This window comes from Peromyscus leucopus, chromosome 10, assembly GCF_004664715.2.
Source record: "Peromyscus leucopus breed LL Stock chromosome 10, UCI_PerLeu_2.1, whole genome shotgun sequence".
Classification (NCBI taxonomy): Eukaryota; Metazoa; Chordata; class Mammalia; order Rodentia; family Cricetidae; genus Peromyscus; species Peromyscus leucopus.
In genome coordinates, this window is record NC_051071.1 from 13,483,864 (window position 1) to 13,499,415 (window position 15,552).

Below are 15,552 nucleotides of genomic sequence, written 5' to 3' on the forward strand. Positions count from 1 at the left end.
TTCTAGGTATACATAGATATATTTCAATTAGGTAGATAATCTTCAAATACTTTAAAGATCTACAGAATATGGCATTTAAAATGTTTTAAAAACTTAAGACTTTTCTGGACAATGAAACACATCTGCTCCTGACAGCACCAATTACTTCAAAGAGGATGATGTGCATTGAAGAAACTCATTATGGAGTTTGCTTTCTTTATGGCAAAAGTTAGCCATTTGGGCAAGAAACCGCTCTTTCCTGGACTGCTTGACAGTATGTTGTATAAACGGGACATATAGGACACATAGGAAGGTAACCACTAAACTTAGCAAGGTGAGAGGGTCCTTCATGTTCCTGCTTCATAGAAGAGACTGCCAGACATTCTGCAGTACACAGGGAGAAATAACTGATGAACTCTGCCAATAGGTGAGACAATCCTTCAAATTTCCTGCTTCACTAAAATGTCTACCAGAGACTCTAGGCCAGTATGCTGAAGATGGATGCCCCAACATTGCAGAGGAACTTTGGATGACTGTCCAGGCAGCCAGATGTCTTTGTCATTTCTATAATTTTGGAAGTTACTTACAATACACTTCCTGTTTATTTAGGTAATATTATATCCTTCTGAGGTCTTTGATGGAGTTGAAAACTAGATAGTCATAATTTTCCTTAGTCATGATAAGAGATAAGTTAAATATAAAACTTTAGACTCAAAAAATAGAATAGATGATAGAATATTTTCTAATTTTGCCAAATACAAATAGACTAGATATTGTAACTTTAACTCTTGCTTGCTATCTGTTTTGTTATATATAATTTTACTATGTTAAAGTTAAAACCTTCCTTTTTGATTAGACAGAAAAGGGGAGGTGCTGTGAGATGTCTTTCTGTATGTTGTGAATATATGTTGTAGCATTGGTTAATAAATATGCTGCTTTGGCCTATGGAACGGCAGCTTAGAGGCAGGTGAGAAATCCAAGCAAAGATACAGGAAAGAGAAAGGTGGATGGGGAGAGACACAAGCCCACTGCTGAAGGTGCAATAAGATGCCAGAAGACCAGTAATGCCACAGTCACATGGCAATACATAGATTAATAGGAATGGGTTAATTTAAGATGAAAGAACTAGCTAGCAAGAAGCTGAAGCCATAGATCATACAGTTGGTAATTAATATAAGCCTCTGTGTAATTATTTTATAAGCAGCTGCGGGACTATGGGAGAGATTGATCCGGATAGCTGGGCAAGGCAGGACTGGAGAAACTTCCCACTACAATATTCAAAAGTTTTTTTATTCTAGTATCTGCTTGTTTGTTCATAACAGAGTCTCAGGTAGGCTATGCTGTCCTCAAACTCACTCCATAGCAAAGAATGGTCTTGAATTCTTTCATTTTCCTGCCTCCACCTCCTGGTGCTGCAACCATAAGCATTGTAAGGGCTAAAGTTATGTTGTAAGTTTTAATTACTGTGCTTAAGATGTCTATAAAACAAAAACGCCTCTAACCTGTGAGCCCCATTTGCCCAAGGACAGATGACCTCCTGAATTGCTGGAAGCTGTTGTTGATATAAGAGAACAAGCCACATGTCTTCACTTCTGTAAACAAGCTTGGTTGTCCCAACTGTACAGGATGTGTTTGAGCACAGGTAGGTAGGAGGTACATAAGCAGGAAGTACATCAGGATGTAATCCTGCCCCTGATTGGACAAAGGCAGGAAATACATAGCCTTGTGGGGTTTGCCTTTATAAGCCTCTGACTAATGTAATTCAGTACCATATTCTGGGAATCCTGGGTACAGACCTGGCCAATGTACATTGTCCTAGCAAGTATTCAATAAAGCTTGCTTCATATTTGTCTCACTAATTGTGGTAGTGGCCTTATTCTTGCCTGGTGGGATTAACATTTTTCTGGAGGTCCCAGAGAGATCAAACCACCTACCCAATCCTAAAGCCGGACTTCACCCAGGATTCCATGACCGAGGGGCCACCTCTGGAGGTGCACACCTTCAGACATTCCAAGGCTCCAAGGCATGCTTTCTGTTTTGTGGACTACCAGAGTGAACTGCCAAGCTGAGAAAAGTAGCAAGCACCTATGGCTGCAGTTCTCAAGTTATGGGTCATGACCTCTTTGGGACTCACATGACTCATTCACAGGGGTAACCTAAGACCATCAGAAAACACATATTTCTCCTCTATCTATCTCCAGGAGGGTCTGCTCACATGCAGATATGCCCACATATGAGTCATAGCATGATGACATCATCACACAAACCCCATCACAGATGCCCTGAACAAATACAATTGTATATGACAGGGCTAGCTCCATAATTTACTTATTCAGACCAGTCACACAAGTGTAGAAAGCAGCTACTGTGTTGAAAACAGTAGTATTGGAAGTAAAATGACACTTTATGAATTACAATTACTGGGTAAATGTAAAACCATGTACTGTAAAATCATCAACTACTATGAAAAAATCTGTACAATGGGAAATTAATCTGGATGCTTATAGGTCTTTTTATATTAAGCTGTGGTTGATGTGAATGCTGCCCCTTTGTGATAGTAACAGGTATGTTTTTTTTTAAAAAAACTGTATTGACTGAACTATGCTATATATCATCTTTTGTATTACTAAAGTTATTGTTACATATTATTTTCATTAGAAAACCATCCCATGATAGTGGATCATATAGAGAAGAACATTAAGATAGTAAGGATATTTACCTATTACAGCAGAAATTGGGAAACCGCAATGTGTTATTTGTTGTGAAGTTCTATCAGCCAAATCAATGAAGCTGAACAAACTAAAATGCCATTTTGACAGCAAGCATCTGAGCTCTTGCTGGCAAGGACACCAACTATGTTAGAAGAAAGCCAGACTTGACACTGGTAGAAAGTACCACAAACAAAACATAGCAGCTGTTGAAGCTTCATATATGGTGGCACTCAGAATCACCAGGACTATGAAACCTCACACCTCTGCTGAGGAATTACTGTTGCCAGCAGCCAAAGACAAGTGCAAGTTTTGATCAGAGACAAATTTGTTACACAATTGAGTGCAGTTTCCTTATCTAACGACACTGTCTGCAGAAGAATAGATGGCATGTCTGCTGATATTCTCAATCAGGTAACCCAGGAAATTAAATCTGCTCCACTTCCAATACTTAGTATCCAGCTTGACAAATCTACAGACTTGCAAACTGTTCAGTTACTGGTGTATGTGAGGGATATCGATGATAAAGACTTTAAAGATGAATTTCCTCTTTGCAAACCTCTTGAAACAACTACTGCACATGATAAATTTGACACGGTTGGTTCATTTCTGAAAGAGCGGAAGATCTCGTGAGAAAAGGTTTGTGGTGTTTGCACAGATGGTACTCCAGCTACCCTGGGATATCGATCTGGATTTCAACCTTTGGTACTGAACAAGTCACCAAAAGTCATCAGAGCTCAGTGTATGATTCATCAGCAAATATTAACAATGAAGACAATGCCACATGAGTTACAAGAAGTAAAGAAAAGTGTCATTAGTTGAGTCGATTTTGTGAAGGTGAGCACTTTAAACAGTAAGCTCTATTGCCAACTATGCATTCAGATGCACCAAAGCTCTGCTATTTCATACTGAAGTGAGATGGTTGTCCAGAGGAAGAGTTTTTAAACATGTTTTTGAGTTTCATGATGGACTCAAAACATTTTTTAATTAGAAAGCAAGACGACAGTTTGAAACACTTTTCAGCAATAAAAGTAAATTGCAGAAAATAGCTTACTTGGTGGACATCTTTACCATCTTGAATAAGTTAAATTTACACTGCTGGGACCAAATGAAACATGCCTCCATTTGTCTGAAAAGATACAATCATTCCAAATGAAACTTCAGCTCTGGAAAAAAAAAAAAAAAAAAAGGAAAGAAAAGAAAAAAACTGGATGAAAATAAATTTACACATTGCCTACCTTGTCTGCTTTCTTTGAGGAACATGACAGTGAACCACACCAAAGGATTATGATGATAGCTTCTGTGAAAGACCCCTTGCACATGCTTACAGATGAAATTTCACCATATTTTCCAAAATCTACCTGACACCCCATTTGCACTTGCCAGAAGCCCATTCGAAGTCAAAGCTGAAGGTGTTCCCGAGACAGCACAAGAGGAGGTCATTGAGCGCATGGGCAGCAATGCCGTGAGAACTGATGTCTCCACGGTGTCATTACAGAATTCTGGATCAAGGGTTTGCAGTCATATCTCTTCTGTCTGAGACTGTGCTGTCCTTCTGCCATTTCCAACAACATCTTTGTGAAACAGGGTTTTCCAGCTCGGTTATCAAGTCTAAATACAGAGGTAGACTTGTTATGGAAGAGGATCTTCACTGTGCACTTGCAAAGACTGCCCCAAGAATTTCTGATCTGATGAGAAAGAAGCAATCTCAACCTTCCAACTGAGGTTGGCTTTTTATGCATACTGCTGCAAAATATAGCAATGAAATTTACTGTTGTTACATTAAGACTGTTACCCGTGCTACACCATGCTTCACGACAAAATTTCATTTATTAGTAATTAGAAATAAATATTTCACAATATTGTCTTAGTTAGGGTTTCTAATGCTGTGAAGAGACACCACGATCATGGCAATGCTTATAAAGGAAAACATTTAATTGGGGCTGGCTTACACTTCAGAGATTTAGTTCATATCTTCATGGCAGGAAGCATGACAGCATGCAGGCAGACATAGTGCTGGAGAAGGAGCTAAAAGTGCTCTATATCTTGATCCTCCACAGGCAACAGGAAGTGAACTGGACCTCAAGGCTTGCCCCCACCGTGACACACTTCCTCCAACAAGAACACACCTACTTTAACAAGGCCATACCCCCAAATAGTACCACTCCTTATAGGTCAATTAAGTCTATTCAAACAAATAAAAATATATAATTACATATTGTTTTGTGATTAATCACTATATTTATGTTCAATTTGAAACAATGAAAATATATACTGCAGATCAGATATTTACATTAGTATTTATAACAATAACAAAGTTACAGTTATGAAGTAGCAATGAAAGTAATTTTATGGTTGGGGGTCACCACAACATGAGGAGCTGTATTAAAGGGTCACAGCATTAGGAAGGTTGAGAACCACTGATCTACGAGTTTTCCCCTGGTAAATCATAGTAATTTTCTGTGGTATCTGGTTTTGTTCTGAGGGATCCTGATCTGGGATGTAGAAGAGTTCAATGGGACCCAGGAAAAAAGCAAGACCACCCTCCCACCTACCTAGTACTGGTTATTTAGAAAGTTTTGTCTGTCTGGTGTGTGTGTGTGTGTGTGTGTGTGTGTGTGTGTGTGTGTGTGTGTGTAAATGGGTCTGTGGTTTCTGGTGTGTTCAAATGATGGTGGCCACCATATATTTTGTTTCTGACTGGTCTCCTTTGAGTGTGTAAGCTTTCTGTGTTTTGTGTTTATTGGTTTTGGTTTTACTATCTCTGCCACTGGCAGGCACCAGCCACCACAGCTAATGCCACTTGCCATGGCTGCTTTGATTGTCAGGGCTCAGAATTTACTCCGAGCTTTCTAGTCACTGGATTCAGGTAATCAGGAATTTCAAATGTCTTTGGGGTGTTGATAAAATTAAAGTTGTTTTATACTGTTCTATTATATTGAAAATTTGGCTTTGGAGTTTATGGTTCTCCCTCCTCTAGACCCAAGCATGCTTGTTTAACTTCCAACTGGCCTGTGTCAGGTGGTCCACCCAATTTTGTGAAAGGGAAACAAGATCAAAGTAAAATAGACACACACACACAAAAGTTAGATTATTGGCTTCATTTAACTGTCTAAAACTTTTGCTAAGATATAAATCTTATCTCAAGATTTATAAGACTATTATGTGAACTTTTTGTACCTCAAGATTTGTAAGTTTATTGAGTAACAAAAAAAATGTTAACTTAAAACTCATAACACAGGGCATTGATAATTAAAAATCTATACATAGATTAAGGATTTGTGTGGCATGATGCTACCTTAGCCACTGTCACTCATCTGGATGGAGGCAGCCAGGTGACTGGCAGGGACCTTTGCTAGGGTTGGAGAAGGTGGGTGCCATGTGACTTCAACACCATCTTGATTAAAGGAACCACATGGTATAAACCAACTAAGGAGGCAACACCAGGTGTCCAAGATATTTTGGATTAGGATGGATTTTTGTATGATAATGTTTGTCCTGAAAACAAAGGCATAAAAACAAAGTTTATGAAAGATAAGAACAATGCTTATATAATAAGGTATTGAAACTGAACCTCCATGTGTTTATACATAAAAATGTACCCTGTGCTGGCAGCCAAACATTGTAATGTAAGAGCCATCCAGGTGGTATTGGTTTAAAAGACATGAAGGGGTCATGGAGATCAGCTGAGTCTTGGTACTATGTGGCAGCACTGGAGTTCCTAAAGAGAGCCCAAGAGAGGGACCCCAGCAGTTTGGGAGATGCTGGTACCATATGATGGCCACCAGAAACAACAGCCTCAATGAAAAAGAGCTGATTGGAGCCTAGAAGACTGTCTGTATATGCTGCCAAGGACAGGGCCAGAAAGGAGACCCAGGCCCCTTGGGGAAGCCCAGAGGATTGTGAGTGATTCTCAGATAGATATTGAGCATTAAGTTGTTACACTGTTGGAGTTTGGTTTTGCATTGTCTAGATATAGTTTTGCCCTGTTTCTTCCCTCTTAAAGTAAAAAGAGGTACTTATAATGTGAGAAATCCACAGAGTAATGAGCAAGAGAATTTATTAGGGGGTAACTCACTACAGCACAGGTATTTATCTTAGGGTTCGGGAAAGCCAAGCTATGTCCCATGCTGATTTTCTTCCAAGATCTGCCTGGTCAGTCCCAGCATCCAAACCATGAGGGAGTGAAGAGAGTACCACATAGTGCATCCCAGGTCTTAAGGGTCCCAAGCGGCCACACCCCAGTGGCATGTACTTCAATGTCATAAGCAAGTGTAGCAGTTACCTGCTATAGAACTTATTTAGAACTTATATAGAACTTATTTATTGTACATTGTTAAGGATGATTAAGACATGTAAGTTAATGGTGACTTCTTTAATCTTCTCAGAACTATGCTTGGAGCCTTGCTAAGTTCAAGTGTAATTCATTTACAATAACAAGCTTTGTTTAGCCTCCTGTATGTGTTTTCAAGGTTAAGCCTAAAATCAGGTATACCTGATAGATTATGGTCCTGAAACTCTTCAGAGATCTGCTGAATACAACATTTAAAATGTTTAATGGAAAAAGCTTCCCGTAATAGACAGAAATGCCAACATGTAGATGTGACCCTAAGGTCTCCAAAGAAGACAGATGGGACACAGACCTAGATTGTGGTGACACTAACCATTGGGGAAAAAATTGCCCCAATGCCTTGCCTGCTGCCAGGATGCTGCCAAAATGGGTACAAGCAGGATACTGCAGAGTTGATTGCCCCACTTTGCCTAGACAAGGTAGGCCAGTCCCCCAAGTTCCTCCTCCACAAGAAAGTCTGTCAAATAATTTGGACCCAGTGGCCGGAGACTGACACTGCCCTGAGGACTCTGCCTCCAACTAAGCCATCAAGACCATGGGAGCCTAGGGTAAACATCTAGATAGTAGGTAAGTCTCTGTCATTTTAATTGATACACAGACCATTTGGCTTATTCTTCCTGCTATAATTTATCCTTCTCAGATCTCTGATGGCATTGATGGCTAGGCTAACTGTAACTTTTGTCATTCTAACAGCAGCAGTCAACCAGCTCTTTCCCCAAGGCTGCAGCTACCTTGTTCATTTCATATGTAAAATCAGGTCTTGCTTTTTCTAGAACTACTAGGTCTCCTGCTGAGAAAGACAGACAGGTTTGCCTTGCTAATAGGCTTCATATTAAAGGATAAAAATGTTTCAGATGTAATTTTTTACTGTTCCTTTCTTTAAAAGAATTTGCTTTGCAGTGACTGCATTCTGTAATCAACTAAAGTTTATAAAAGTTCTAAGGGTCTAAGAAAGTGTTCTAAGGTATGCAAAGGTCTGAGGATGTGAAAGCTTAAGTAAGTTCTGAGCCCAAGAAAGTGTTTTAAAATGTGTAGGTCAAAGTTACAAAGGTATAAGAAAATGATTTAAGGTAACAAAGTTTCAGGTTTCTTTCCCCTTCTATGCTATTGTTATATGAGACTTTCAAAAGTTCAGAGTTTTAACATTGATCAGTGGAGTTCTGATATGCTGGTAGAGCAGTGACTACTATTATTAGTCACAAGCTCAAGATTTTAAATTTCCTTTGGTTGTCATCTAAGTATGCACTTAAAGTTGCTTCTCATCAGGCTAAAATCATCTCTGTCCAATCTATCTATCTATCTATCTATCTATCTATCTATCTATCTAGATAGATAGATAAAACTCTCTGGACAGAGAAAAAAATGCTCATGCTTTTTAACCCAAAGCTATAGCTTTGTTGCTATGATTCAATAACATGAATCTATTCTAACAGCTTCACAGATAACTGTTAGCTGTTTTTTTCTACAATGTGGATTTCAGTACAACAATTTGTAATGGATTTCATTACAAACAATGGTAAATGCTAACATATATAAAATTTTTATCTCTTTTTGTAAACTAAGAAATTCATGTGAGCTTCAAAGAGTCAAGGGAGTTGTAAGACTCAGATCCCCCTCTAACAGGTCAAATAGACTGAGATAAGTGCAGCCTAAATTTCCCCACCTGCCTGTTCCTGAGGATAGGATCTCTCTCTCTCTCTCTCTCTCTCTCTCTCTCTCTCTCTCTCTCTCTCTCTCTCTCTCTCTCTCTCTCTCTCCCACCCCTAGTCTTGGAACTCATCCCCTCTTCTAATTACCATGAATATGGGCCTGAAAGCTCCAAATGTAAGATTTTCCTTCAAGTTCCTAAACTTTAACTTCTGTCCCTAGTCTATATCTGTCCTAGCAGATTTCCACTTGGCTGACAGATACCATTCAGAAATCAGCTTCACACTGCAAACTGCTCCAAACAGCTGCAAGCCCTGGACTTGCTGAAAGCTGATGTCCAGCCAATGACTGCTCTCTGTCTCTTCAGCTGGGTCAGCTAACCAGATGTTTCTGATGAACACCCCATTGCTTGAATTCCCTCCCAGAGCCCCGACAACAATGTCCTAATTTCAGCAGCAAGTAGTTACAGAAGAGGGTATGTGACCCCTTATCCTCTACAAAAGGCGGGAGTGTTAGTTCAAAAGGAAACTCCATGGCAAAAGAGATAGAATAGCTACCTATAGTACCTACTAGTCTACTAGGAAAGGTATTATAGGTACTAACTACCTTTCCTAGTAGGCCAGTGGGTACTTGTTAAAACCAAAAAGACCAAGATCTATCAACAGGTAGATTTAGTTGAAATAGTTCTACAATATGATAGGGCACTTGACTGCTCTATGTAGAACAAAGAGGTTACTCTGTGGCTTTAAGAGAAAAGTATTATTTCTAGACAAACTACTCAGGAATAATTAGAGATAATCTGGCTGTACTAAAAAAAAATGGTAAAAATGGGAACCTGAGATGAAATAAATGACTGGTCCCCATTCTCATTTTTGGGCTCCTCCTAGATAGTAACTCTGATGTCAGCTACCACAGGGCCTTTGGCCCTTTTTTTTCTACTAATTACTATTGGCCCTTGCATCATCAATGCCTTAACTAGATATATAAATCCTTATCTGAGTGCCATTAAAATGATAGTTATTAGATCCCAATATAAACAGGTACCCACCATAGAGTCAAGGGTTTGACTCAAGAGGGGAATGAGAGGGCTAAAGTTATATTTTAAGTTTAAACTATGCTTAAGATGTCTATAAAACAGAAATGCCTCTAACCTGTGAGCCCCACTTGCCCAAGGACAGATAACTTCCTGGAATGCTGAGGGCTGTTGCGAATGTAAGATAACAAGCCACATGTCTTCACTTGTGTAAACAAGTTTGGTTGTCCCAAGTGTACAGGATGTGTTTGATCACACAAAGGCAGGCGGTACATAGACAGGAAGTATGTCAGGAAATAATCTTGCTCCTGATTGGACAAAGGCAGGAAGTACACAGCCTTGTGGGTTTTGCCTTTATAAGCCTCTGACTAATATAATTAGGGCCCATAGTCTGGCAATCTCAAATATGGACCTAGCCAGTATTTAATAAAGCTTGCTTCATATTTGGCTCAAAATTTGTGGTAGTGGTCTTATTCTCACCCAATGAGATTAACAGCATGAGCCTCACCCAAGTTTTTTGTTTTAATACCATGTCTTCATTATATCTTTGTTGATTTGTCTTGAATATTTGAATTTTATCAGGGATGCCAAAAGAACCCACTATGTAATATTAACCAATATTCCATGACTGGAGATTTGGGGATTGAAGACAGCCAATGATCCAAGATTCCAAAAAAGCAAGAAAGGATAACATACATAAAGCTGGAGTACCAGACACAAAAAGAAGTAACTTCAACTTGATCCTCCTAATGGAAGCAAAGGAAAGATGAAGATTATGTTTTGAGGTGTTGGGGAATGGATCCCTAACAATCTCCCACTTTCCTGTAAGCAAGGCACTGCTTCTTCTCCTTTCAATTAGTCCTGCAAGCACACACTGTCCGGTGTGACCTGTTCCTCTGAGCGTCCTCTCTAGGAGTACAAACCACTGCATGTGCTGTGTCATTTGGTCCTCGTCCCTGTCACTCAGATGCTGAAGTCCAGAGAATCCATGCAAACATTCCGATTCCTCAGCTTCTCCATTAATGTAACATGTGCCCTTCACCTCTGATTAGGGCTCTCATGTTTCCTACCAGCATCCATGAAATAGGCAGGCTAACCTGGTACTTTAAAAAGCAGGTTAAAACCTCGGATGAATCGTTTTTTTAATATAATTTATTTATTTCATGTGTATTCATGTTTTTCTGCATGTATGTCTGTGTGAAGTTACAGATAATTATGAGCTGCCATATGGGTGCTGGGAATTGAACCCGGTTCCTCTGGAAGAGCAGACAGTGCCCTTAACCACTGAGCCATCTCTCCAGCCCCTGAATCATTTTTTAATGTGAACTTGAGAAGAAAATGAGACAATGCTGATAATTTGCTTTCTCTCTAATGAAGCGATGTCTCCAGCTGAGTTGGTGGGAGAACAGAGGCAAGCACAATGAATACAAGACCCAGTACTTAGTCACCTAAACCACAATGCCAGTGTTACTTTCAGTACTAGCTTCTCTACAAACCTCCACATGCAGTCAATCAACAACCTTGTTGTGGTTGTTGATTATTTTCCAGGCTCATCTAGTTCTCTCCATACTTACTATTTTCACTGTAGTTTATGACCCCAGTACCTCTCAACCAATTACTTACAAAGTCTTCACTTGATATACTTGTCTCTAATCAAACTCTTTCCAATTCATTTCCCACACTTCTATGAGGGTTTTTTTTCTCTCTTACAAATAATAAGGATAATTACGTCAATATTCAGAAAAGCTTTAATATGACTTCTGATTGCACCAAGAATGGAATCCCAATGATACACAAGTTATACATGAAATAGGTCCTTATACATCATTCCATGCCTACCTGTGAACAACAAAATCTTCAAGCCCCCAAATTCTCTAATATCTTTGCTTTTCAACATATCATTTCATCTGAAGTGCACACATCTACCTCCCCTTCCAACTCTTGGTCTTGTTAACATTAGACCTCAAGTTTGACTTTCTTCAGAGAAGTTTCCCAACACCAAGATTTGGTTAAAAGACTAACTCTAGCCAGGCAGTGGTGGTGCACGCCTTTAATCCCAGCACTTGGGAGGCAGAGCCAGATGGATCATTGTGAGTTCGAGGCCAGCCTGGACTACTAAGTGAGTTCCAGGAAAGGCGCAAAGCTACACAGAGAAACCCTGTCTCGAAAAAACCAAAAAGACTAACCCTAATTCTACCATAGATAATTTAAAAGTAAGTACTTTGTGCTTTCTTCAACACAGAACTCATCAACTTACACACTAGATGACCTATTTACTAGTCTCCTCTATAAGGCTGTAAACAACTTTCACCATGATAAAGATTGTGCTATTCTTTACTGAGTTCCTTGAACATAGTAGACATTCTATAGTATTCGTTATCAAATAAATGGATGAATAAAGGTCTAATCTCTGCCAACAAAAAGCAAGCCTCAGTGGCTAAATATAAACTTGATAAATTAACAATGATCATATACTACACTCAGAACAAAAACAAGACTTTGTGTTTTGTTTCTCATTTTGCATAGGTCAAAATAAAGCTTAATTTTTCAAAAGACATAATCAGCAAACTAAAAGTACTCCTCATAAACCGGGAAAGGAACCTCAAGAACCATAGTTTAGGTCTTTGTATTAAACAAATGAATATAATATCCATTCTAAGTATATATAACCAATTATTTCTAAATTGCTGCCATTAATATTAAAATAGCATAAAACACTAAAAATTTAAATGCATAGGATCTCAAATAAAATATTAAAACAAGCCAGAGAGATGGCTCACTGGGTAAAGTGCTTTCCGGGCTAGTACAAGGACCTGAGTTTGGCTCCCCATAACTCACTCCAAAGCTGGGCATAGATGTGCATGCCTATAGTCCCAGTGCTGGGGAGATGAGGACAAGCAGAGCCACAGGATTTTCTGGTCTTCCAGTCTAGCAAAAACAGCAAGCTGCAGGTTCATTTAGAGACCTTTTCTCAATAAAAGGAGGTGGAGAGGCAATCTAGGAATGATCCCAAAGTCAACCTCTGGCCTCCATACACACCTGCTTGAGTGAGCAGGCAAGTGCACCTGCACACATAATGTGCATGTAAACCACACACAAGACACTAAAACAAAAAATAATTAGATATGAATTGATTAATTAATATGCTCATATCTACTTTTTAAAAAGCATTGAGAAATATGATGTCCTGTAGAAACAAAATTCTACAACCCAAGATAGAACATTTATAATTTTAAAATATTTTAAGCTAAAATTGTCCTTAACAAAGTGCTTTGGACATTCTAAGGGAGAGAAATTCATACATGCAAATTTACCCAGCTATGAAGACCACTTATATACTTAACATTTTTAGTATATACTACCAACATAAACATGCTTTAAGTCTGCAACACTTTATATTTTCTTTATAGCTTAATATGGCCATCAGATGTCAACACCTCCTTTAAAAACACTCATTCGCATAGCACTGAAGGAGAACATTTTAAAGCATGTATTATGCTGACATGTATTTTCAAACTGACAAGAACTCACCAGTCATGAGTTTACATTTTCAAAAGCAATACAGTATCCAAGGAAATGAAAGTAGCCTGACACAGTTCCACTGTCTGGTAGTTAAGATAGTCAGGATCCCAACAATTCCAGTAAAGAAACCTTTTAAAAAGTTATTCCTGGAAATCAGTCCCTTTTATTCTACTATTAAAACTGCATAGTCTGAGTTTTATATAACTCTATGGTTAGCAAAAATATTCTCAAAACATTACAATGCCAGTCACCAGAATCCATGCAATCTCTCAGATTTTCTCAAATTCTCTTTTTGTAGTTCTTAAACTCAAATCTCCCAGAACTTTAGCACACCACTAAAAAACACTGATTAAATGTCTATTGCTAAAATACTTATAGGAAATGTTTTATTAAAATTAGCTCTTGATGAAAAGTGAATTCCCGACTGTTATATCATTTTAAATTGTTTATCCAACAAATCCTTTGTTTTTTAAATCAATTTGCATTTTCTGCTAAGATAACCTACAACTTTTACTAATCTAGAAATCACTGTCGTTTTTTCTATCACTGCATTCTGGGCCCCTGATCTAAAACCTGCACTATAATATGAAGTAAGAGTTGTATAGGCACCACATTCATGCCTTTAATCCCAGCACTTGGGAGGCTGAGTCAAGAGAACCAAGAGTTTGAGGCCAGCATGGGCTACCTAGCAAGATTATATATATATATATATATAATTTTTTTGAAGGAAAGGAAAACTGCACAGCTATTAGAAGGTAGTAGGAGAGAGAATTTTTGCAAGACCAAAGCTTCTGTAACTGAGCATCCTAAGTGAAGTCTGTCTCACAAATGAGAGCTAAAAAACAACAACAAAGAGTTAGGCACCAAGCTTAATTATTCCAGAGCTGCACTACTGCCAGATTCATTATCCAGTACTTTTTCTTTCTTAGTAGTTAAACGATCTAGTGCCTACAGCCAAGCAAGAAACACGAATAATTTTAGTAAGCACTATTATTTATTTACAGATACATGAATGAATGTATGCCCTATCTTGAGCTATTCAGGTTGATATTTTATAAGGCAAATACTGTCTCCATTTTTATTGACATTCAAAACCAGATATCCTATTTAAGGCTATATTCTAAGAACTACATCATGAATTTTTAAAATTAAGTTAAAAACAGAGTTTTCATTTTTATTTTATTATCAATTACGTGCAAATGTGTGTGATTTATACACATGAGTGCACTGCCTGCAGAAGTCAGGGAGGACAATGGAGTTGGAGTTACAGGCAGTTGGGAGCCATACCATAGGGGTGCTGGAACTGTACTCAGGTCATCTGCAAGGGTGGTATGTGCTCTAAATGGCTGAGCCACCTCTCCGGCCTTAATGATTAGATTTTGATAGATCACATAGAAACCACTTTCTGTAGAATTATTTGAGTGGCTTAATGATGGTCTGCAGAAGTTTACTTAAGGCAACAGAAATAAAACAGAAACATTCTTTTGTATATTAAATAGCATTTGATTTACTAATTATGCTTATAAATACTTAATAGGCACAAATATTTGTTCCCTTAATTTTTAAATATTTCTGGTTTTCTTGTATAACTCAATTGTTTAGATTCCTGTAATATCAGACTATTAACCACCAGTACAAATAAAATTATTTAAATGAATTTTAGAAAGAATGAAAATCAGAAAGTTCATTATACAAAATGTTCACCTTCAGAGCAAATAATTACATGTACTGTACAAAGAAAGCAGCTTGCTGGTGTAGAAGCCCCCTCTTATGGTTGGCTAAGGAATAGAGTTGCTGCTGGCAAGACACATTTCAAACCCTCACACATAAAGAAATGCTAACGGCTGACCAGAAAACCTAAGTGAATATTTTATATTCTGTATGGTAATAATCAGGTATCTTTATGTGGACACTTATATTACATACAAAATACAAAAAGGAGGCAATCTAGAACTACATATATTATATAGCTTTCCTAAAATACAATGATTAAAATATGTATTTGTTTTTCATTGGCTCCACTAAGACTTAAACATTTTAATCCAATGAGGATTCAGTTATATTTTGTAATTTTTTTCTAACTGCATACAAATATGTAGTTCTTATTAACAAGACTTATAACACAATACAACACAGTATACAATGAAGCTACAACATGATTTTCAAATCTGCATAAAATAAATATGTATAATACAATACAACATATAATAAAGTTATAATCACACATGGATTTTCAATCTACATTATCCTTAATTATGTAATGTTAAAAAACTTATTGATAACTTTCATAAATATCTATCCCCACAATAACA

General features: G+C 37.9%; 1 protein-coding gene across 6 annotated transcripts in view; it reads right to left on the reverse strand.

Annotated features, from left to right (window-relative positions):
• LOC114697940 (WD repeat containing planar cell polarity effector) overlaps positions 1–15,552 on the reverse strand; it is a 302,933-nt gene that overhangs the window by 229,430 nt on the left and 57,951 nt on the right. Inside the window, exon 2 of one of the 6 annotated variants that reach the window (XM_028876331.2) lies at positions 3,742–3,853. The exons of the other annotated variants lie outside the window; for them this stretch is intronic. The gene's annotated coding sequence lies outside the window, so the exon portion shown is untranslated. The remainder of the gene's footprint in view (positions 1–3,741; positions 3,854–15,552) is intronic. 6 annotated transcript variants of the gene reach the window in all.